We start from the raw sequence: 8,275 nt of genomic DNA, 5'->3' as shown, positions 1-8,275 counted from the left end.
AAAACCATGTGTATACTGCACCAGGGTCAGGGGACACCACACAGGAAGGTATAACCACTCTGACATGTTGCCAAGGTAACCCCATTACCACCAGACAAAACGCTGATAGGCACAGTATCTGTATCTGCTAGGAATGACAATGAAAGATGAAAGGTGCACATTGCTATATTATATGTTCTGTATTAATAACAAAAATGCTACCAATCTGAAAGGGCACCTTTCTATAGAAAGGCAAAAGGGCAGGTGCTCAGGCACCCCTAGAGTCCTAGCTATGGAAGTGCCTGATTGTATAGGTTATAAAGGCTATGCTTTAGACATTCATTTGTTTACATGTAATGTAAATGTGCTTGAATGTGTCTGATATGATGATGTGGATCAGGCGTGCTTGGCCCTCTGCCAGTGACATGCTCCAGAACTGTCCATCCGTCATCCCATAGGGGCTTCTGTTTCTACTCTACTGTACTGTCACAATCACAGGAGTCATGAAAAATGCATGTAAGCCAGTAACACAGCTCTAATGAAAAAAGTAATGTAATGATATGTGGACCCAGGCACACCCCTTGAGTTCCCCTCTCAAATGTCAAACATTCAGAATCCACAATACGGTCAAAGGCAATCCTCTTCTTCCTCCGATACAATCAATACAGATATCCCCAAAGTATTAAATTGGCTTCTTGAGCAGATTTTTGGACATTCAAATGATTTGATTGGGATAAAAGATTAAGTGATATTATGATCTAAGGAGAAATAATATTGCACTATCCCTCAATAGCAACTACTGTCATTCATTTGATGCAGACTTAGGTTTGGTCCTCTAGACAGAGAACCAATCTAACACTATGAGATGGAATCGTACATAGACTTTCCTATTGTACAGGACTTGGCCTGAGGAAAAACAAGCCATCAACTTTAATATTTATCGATCCTGCCTCTTTTCTTTGACCTCTCCAATCCATCAAAGCTGTGGTCGTCAATTAGTCCGTATTGAGAGGTGATGCTGATGCACCAGTACTGCCCTTTTGTTCTCCTTTCATCGCTTTAATGACCCAGCTATGAGGACAAAGTGATTCATTATGTCTGGACTCAGCGAATCAGCAAATCCAAACTGTTAGGCTGCCATTTGTCTTGGACTGATATCACTGAATTGTACAATCTCTTCATCTCCAACGTGTTGTCTGATGTGTGTTTCTGTTTGTGTTTAGTCTGATTGATCACTCACCATATTGCTTTTAGAAGCCAATTCAAACACTGTATCTGACATGTAAAGCATCGGAACATTTCTCACATGTTATGACACTCTGGTTTATAGTCAAGCACAGCATGCTTGACTATATACAGTATGCATGTACAGTTGAAGTCGGAAGTTTACATACACCTTAGCCAATTACATTTAAACCCAGTTTTTCACAATTCCTGACATTTAATCCTAGTAAAAATTCCCTGTCTTAGGTCAGTTAGGATCACCACATTATTTTAAGAATGTGAAATGTCAGAATAATAGAGAGAGAATGATTTATTTCAGCTTTTATTTCTTTCATCACATTCCCAGTGGGTCAGAAGTTTACATACACTCAATTAGTATTTGGTAGCATTGCCTTTAAATTGTTTAACTTGGGTCAAACGTTTCGGGTAGCCTTCCACAAGCTTCCCACAATAAGTTGGGTGAATTTTGGCCCATTCCTCCTGACAGAGCTGGTGTAACTGAGTCAGGTTTGTAGGCCTCCTTGCTCACACACGCTTTTTCAATCTATAGGATTGAGGTCAGGGCTTTGTGATGGCCACTCCAATACCTTGACTTTGTTGTCCTTAAGCCATTTTGGCACAACTTTGGAAGTATGCTTGGGGTCATTGTCCATTTGGAAGACCCATTTGCGACCAACCTTTAACTTCCTGACTGATGTCTTGAGATGTTGCTTCAATATATCCACATCATTTTCCATCTATTTTGTGAAGTGCACCAGTCCCTCCTGCAGCAAAGCACCCCCACAGCATGATGCTGCCACCACCGGGCTTCACGGTTGGGATGGTGTTCTTCGGCTTGCAAGCTATCCCCTTTTTCCTCCAAACATAACAATGGTCATTATGGCCAAACAGTTCTATTTTTGTTTCATCAGACCAGAGGACATTTCTCCAAAAAGTATGATCTTTGTCCCCATGTGCAATTGCAAACCATAGTCTGTCGTTTTTATGGTGGTTTTGGAGCAGTGGCTTCTTCCTTGCTGAGCGGCCTTTCAGGTTATGTCGATATAGGACTCGTTTTACTGTGGATATAGATACTTTTGTACATGTTTCCTCCAGTATCTTCACAAGGTCCTTTGCTGTTGTTCTGGGATTGGTTTGCACGTTTCGCACCAAAGTGCGTTCATCTCTAAGAGACAGAACGCGTCTCCTTCCTGAGCGGTATGGTGGCTGCGTGGTCCCATGGTGTTTATACTTGCGTACTATTGTTTGTACAGATGAACGTGGTACCTTCAGGCGTTTGGAAATTGCTCCCAAGGATGAACCAGACTTGTGTGGTCTACACATTATTTTCAGATTTTGACTGAGTTCTTTGGATTTTCCCATGATGTCAAGCAAAGAGGCACTGCATTTGAAGGTAGGCCTTGAAAAACATCCACAGGTACACCTCCAATTGACTCAAATTGTGTCAATTAGCCTATCAGAAGCTTCTAAAGCCATGACATCATTTTCTGGAATTTTCCAAGCTGTTTAAAGGCACCGTCAACTTAGTGTATGTAAACTTCTGACCCACTGGAATTGTGATACAGTGAATTATAAGTGAAATAATCTGTCTATAAACAATTGTTGGAAAAATTACTTGTGTCATGTACAAATAAGATGTCCTAACCGACTTGCCAAAACTATAGTTTGTCAACAAGAAATTTGTTGAGTGGTTGAAAAACGAGTTTTAATGACTCCAACCTAAGTGTATGTAAACTTCCGACTTCAACTGTATATACAGTATGCAGGATGCTATACCGAAGATATGTGAAAAGGAAATTCCATTTTGTCATATTGTTTCAAGGGTTTTGTGCTTCACCACTAAACTGAAAATATGCATATCATCCTAGGATAGGAAATAACCCTACTTTAGTTCACATGAAATGACAGTAGGCCTACATGTTGTTGTCTGACTCCAGGACAAAGCACATTGAAATATATCATAACCTGACCCTTTCATGCACCTCTACCCACCTGTATAGCAGATATAAATTATGTGAAATGCAGTTATTTATTACATTCTGCATTTCACAATATTACATTCAAGCTCTTGTAAATTATTGCCCCACTGAGCTCGTGTTCCCCCCCAAATCTCCTAGTTTGGAGTGAGATAGACAGAGAGAGCATTAGACGGTGGCTGCTTCTTTCAGGCTGTTCTGTTGAGATGGGATGAGAAAAAAGGTACAGTATTTACCTCACTGATGAGGTGATTTGTCATGAGAAATAAGGACACCGTTCTAATTCTGTCAGGGGTTTTCATGTTGAACTTCAAATACCAAGTGAACTGTCAGAGAGAGAGCGAGGCCTTATGAGGAAACCACAGTGCCAGGGAAGATGTGACAGGAAGAATGGAGGAGACGTTTACCAGTTTTCCCCCAAGGGCTTGTGTTTGCTTCTGAGATGCTGCTGTGTGTGTGTGGGTGTGTTTGTGTGCATCCATATGTGTTGTTTGTTGTGTGTGTGATTGGGCATTTCAATGTGTTGTGTCGTTTCATTTTGCTACAGTACATTCACTGGGTGATGAATCGATTGCCAGACAAAAGGGGAATGATTGTTGGCATAGGATTAGTCAACATTGTTATCAAATAAAGGTGTGCTATCACATTTTCAAGACATTGAATGGGAAGCGAGAGGCGATGAATGAAATTGAATTATTTTTGAAGATGATTAGAATGTGAACACCCATAGGTACAGTAGTATTCAGCCACAGATGGAAGACAGTGAGCCAGTCCCAGTAAGCAAAAACAATGTATTTTCAACGTATTTTCCAGACGTTGACGTCAGGTGCATTTTAGGTGCTGTGGAAAGGTGAAAATATGTGTTTTCCAGATGTCGAAAATACATATTTTCTGGACATCAGAGGCATATTTTCCGGACGTTGAAAATATCTATATTCCGGACGTTAAAAATACGTCTTTTTCGGTCATTAATTCTATGGCCAAATTCCGACTGCACATACAGGTAACTGCCAAAATAATTGAAACAATTGAGTAAATGAGGGATACAAAGTATATTGAAAGCAGGCTTCCGCAAAGGTGTGGGTCCTGAGTTAATTAAGTAATTAACATCCCATCATGCTTAGGGTCATGTATAAAAATGCTGGGCAGGCCATTATTTTGGGCATTCTTTTGGCTACCATCCAAAGGGCACGAGTGGTCCCTGAATGGTTTGATGAGTGTGAAAACGATGTAAACCACATGCCATGGCCGTCTCAGTTACCTGATCTCAACTCAGTTGAGACAGTGTTTTCCACCACCATCAACAAAACACCAAATGATAGAATTTATTGTGGAAGAATGGTGTCGTATCCCTCCAGAGTTCCAGACACTTGTAGAATTTATGCCAAGGTGCATTGAAGCTGTTCTTGCTCGTTGTGGTCCAACGCCCTATCAAGATACTTTATGTTGGTGTTTCCTTTATTTTGGCAGTGACCTGTACATTCTCAATGAAGTAAGCATTATATCACAAATTTTTCAAGGCTCTTAATATAGGTAAGAGGAGCCAATTGAAGATTGCAACAGAATATTTATTATTGCTCCCATCTTTCACATGCACTTAATGTCATTTTATTTGGTTAAAAAAAAATTCTTACAGGTAAAATGTTCAATAAGTTTGAATTCAATCCATCATTAATTTAAAATTCAAAAGAATTAATAATTAAAACAATAAGCAATCAATTCAAATTAGGCAAACCAAATGGTCATCCAATCAAAAAAAAGCAAAAAAACTATTAAAAAAAGAATCAGAAGAATCTGTCTGTCAGTCAATCAGTCCGTCAGTCAATCAGTCCATCAGTCAGTCCACAATGTGTCTGTCTTTGTGTTAGGGGAGGGGAAGGGCTCTGGGCTGGCAGTTGCTGGATGGAGGTGGCAGTTGTGGTTGGTCAGTGCTGTGTCCAGGGACCAGGGCTGGAAACCAGGGGTCTGACCTTCTAGGCAGAGTTGCAAAGAAAAAGCCACATCTGAGACTACCCATCTTCGTGGTCCTCTGTAGCTCAGCTGGTAGAGCACGGCGCTTGTAACGCCAAGGTAGTGGGTTCGATCCCCGGGACCACCCATACACAAAAAAAAAAAAATGTATGCACGCATGACTGTAAGTCGCTTTGGATAAAAGCGTCTGCTAAATGGCATATTATATTATTTATATTATTATATTATTTTTTATTTTTATTGGCCAGTCTGAGATATGGCTTTTTCTTTGCAACTCTGCCTAGAAGGTCAGCATCCCGGAGTCGCCTGTTGACGTTGAGACTGGTGTTTTGCAGGTACTATTTAATGAAGCTGCCAGTGGAGGACCTGTGAGGCATCTGTTTCTCAAACTAGACACTCTAATGTATTTGTCCTCTTGCTCAGTTGTGCACCGGGGCCTCCCACTCCTCTCTATTCTGGTTAGAGCCAGTTTGCGCTGTTCTGTGAAGGGAGCAGTGGCGGCTCCTGAAAAAATTCTCAGGGGGGGCAATTTTTCTGATGATTTAGGTGACCTACACACATTTTAAAAAAGATATGTCCAGCAACAACATGAAGACAGGGGCAGCATATAAGTCAATACCAGAAGCATTTATTGACTGATCTCAAAAGTGTTGGCTTACCAGGGTTGGTGGAGCCCTCAGTTTCATCTTTGCCTCGCAAAGCTAACTCAAACACTCCGCAAAACTTGTCCACCAGTATCTGTCTTTTTATCTCACGTTGTACATCTCTTAAAGCCTGTCTATCACCCCCAGCATAAACTGCCTTCTTCCTATCAAGTAGTGATTTTAGATGTTTTGATTTGACTCCTGAGTGGCGCAGTGGTCTAAGGCACTGCATCGCAGTGCTAACTGTGCCACTAGAGATCCTGGTTCGTATCCAGGCTCTGTCGCAGCCGGCCGCGACCGGGAGACTCATGGGCGGCGCACAGTTGTCCAGGGTAGGGGAGGGAATGGCCGGCAGGGATGTAGCTCAGTTGATAGAGCATGGCGTTTGCAACGCCAGGGTTGTGGGTTCGATTCCCACGGGGGGCCAGTATAAAAAAAAATAATGTATTCACTAACTGTAAGTCGCTCTGGATAAGAGCGTCTGCTAAATGACTAAAATGTAAATGTAAAATGTTGATACCCAAGGCTTGTTGTTAGGGAAGATTTTACAGGTCTTAGTAGGCACAACTGACTCAACACAGAAGTTTACATAGTCTGAAATAACCTCTGTGAGTTCATCCAGATCAGAGCTGCTGTCCTCAAATACCTCCCACATTGTACAGTCAAAACACCCCAAGTGATACTGTTGTCATTCCAGATCTGGACAGTTTTAACTGTGGGTTTCTCCCTCTCCAGGAGGCGACAGTAAATTGGCCTGAGGTAGACCACATTGTGGTCTGATGTCCCCAGAGGAGGTCTGGTGGTGGCAGAGAACGCCTTTGGTATTGTCCCATAGCACAAATCAAGAGTCCTATTTTTCCTAGTGTGACATTTCACATACTGATGGTATGTGCGCAAGACTTTGTGCAAGGTACAGTTGTTAAAATCCCCTAAAATAAATTTGGGTGCGTCGGGGGAGATGGATTCCAGTTTCTGTGACAGATTATAAATAATCTCTGATGCCTTTGTTATATTAGCTTTTGGTTGAATGTACACAACGGTAACAAACAATTGGGGGAACTCATGGGGCAGATAGTAAGGTCGCAGTGACACAGAAAGCAGTTCAATGTCGGGGGTACAGAGTCGCTCTCTTACCAGGATCGATTTACACCACTGGTCGCTGACAAGCAGGCAGACGCCCCCGCCGTGAAGTTTCCCTGTGACTGTCAGATCGCGGTCCGCTCTGACCAGGGTGAAGCCGGCCGGCTCCACTTCTCTGTCCGGGACTCTGTCATCCAGCCAAGTCTCAGTAAATGCCAGCAAACAGGCCTCCCGATATTCGTGTTGGAAGCGCAGATTCGCTGACAACTCATCCGCTTTCCCCCTCAGTGACTGGGCATTAATCAGCAAGGTGGTGGGTAAGGGAAGTTTGTTCTTAATTTTTTTTAAGTCGTTGTCTGATTCCCCCGCGTTTTCCACGTTTGCATTTGGGTTTGTAATCCACTCGCAGACAATCAGGTATTAGATGGGCCATTGGGATATCCATCGCGTTCGTATTTGAGTTGCATTGTAGTAAAAACTCCCTGCTGTATTGGATTCCGCTGCCAGCAGCGTTTTCATTATTTAGTCCGTTCGTAGCGGGTATGTACACGATCAACAAGATCAGTCCAACACCGTGACCCCACCACTGGAAATCCATGGTTGGCAGAATGTTTGTAAACTAAGTGTACAAATTAAAAACATAAAATAACGCCACTAAGTGTACAAATTAAAAACATAAGATTAAAAACATAAGATAACGCCACACCAAACGTCACACACACTGCAGGTCGCAACAGAGACGCTGCTACCCGCTCTTTTCTTAGTTACGTTCATGGTTATGTTACGTATGACGAAAGCGCGTAAGTGCAAGCCCTCAGACACCCATAGAGATTGTATTGAAAGCTCTGAAATTTGAAAAAAATAGATTTTACATGGGAGTCTATGACAGACTTCTGGGCGATTTTCAACCTGACTGAAATCGCCCCAAAAGGGGGGGGGGGGGGGGGGGCATTTGAAGCACGACTTTAGCCTGATTGGACATTTAGTGGCAGTGTGGCACTGTGGCAGATCAGACGTCTAGATTACAACACTGATAACTACTGTTGCCGTGATATAATTGATTAGAAAAAAAATCCCTTCCTTTTCCCGTTTGGCAGTGCGTCGCCCATATCGCCCTATTGAACACACCGCCCCTGGAAGGGAGTAGTACACAGCGTTGTACGAGATCTTCAGTTTATTGGCAATTTCTCGCATGGAATAGCCTTCATTTCTCAGAACAAGAATAGACTGACGAGTTTCAGAAGAAAGTTATTTGTTTCTGTAATCGAACCCACAATTGCTGATGCTCCAGATAAATGTAAAAAAAAAATGTAAAATACTCAACTAGTCTCAAGAAGGCCAGTTTTATTGCTTCTTTCATCAGCACAACAGTTTTCAGCTGTGCTAACATAATTGCAAAAG

This window comes from Coregonus lavaretus (genome assembly GCF_964263955.1).
Source record: "Coregonus lavaretus genome assembly, chromosome: 25".
NCBI lineage: Eukaryota > Metazoa > Chordata > Actinopteri > Salmoniformes > Salmonidae > Coregonus > Coregonus lavaretus.
The sequence above is the reverse complement of the archived record's forward strand: the minus strand, read 5'-3'. Positions refer to the sequence as shown.